Genomic DNA, 549 nt, shown 5'->3' on the forward strand with positions numbered 1-549 from the left:
ATCCTTACGAGGCGTCATTGAGAGGACTTTTGGAGTTTGGAAGAAGAAATGGGTAATACTACGAGATATGCCACCTTATCCATTTCCAAAACAGGTGCAGGTAGTGTTAGCCACTATGGCCCTCACTAACTATATTCGACGGCATCCAACTCGAGCTGATGTTGACTTCGAGCGTGTTGAGGTCAATGATGACGAAGTACCTGTCGAAGCCTATGAATACCGCATTGGTCAATCTCTATCAACAGAGGAGAACGACAATGCTTCAATTTGCACGAAAGATGGAGAAGGTGAGAGTGAAATGAAAGCCCTTCGTGAGGAGATTACTGTCTCATTAGTTGGAGACTGATTACTTCGATTCAGATCTGCTGCAAACACAATTTGTGAAGGGGTTTGCGTTTTTTATTTCGGTTTATATATTTCAATTTTGATGATAGCCTTTTTCATTACCTAATATGGTAATAATTATGTTTTATACTGCATTGTTTTTCAGGAAAAAATGACTTCCAGGATGTCTGCTACCCCCCGACGAGTGCTTTGTCATTGTGGCCT

This window comes from Phalaenopsis equestris, unplaced genomic scaffold (assembly GCF_001263595.1).
Source record: "Phalaenopsis equestris unplaced genomic scaffold, ASM126359v1 Scaffold000560, whole genome shotgun sequence".
In the NCBI taxonomy this organism is placed as follows: Eukaryota; Viridiplantae; Streptophyta; class Magnoliopsida; order Asparagales; family Orchidaceae; genus Phalaenopsis; species Phalaenopsis equestris.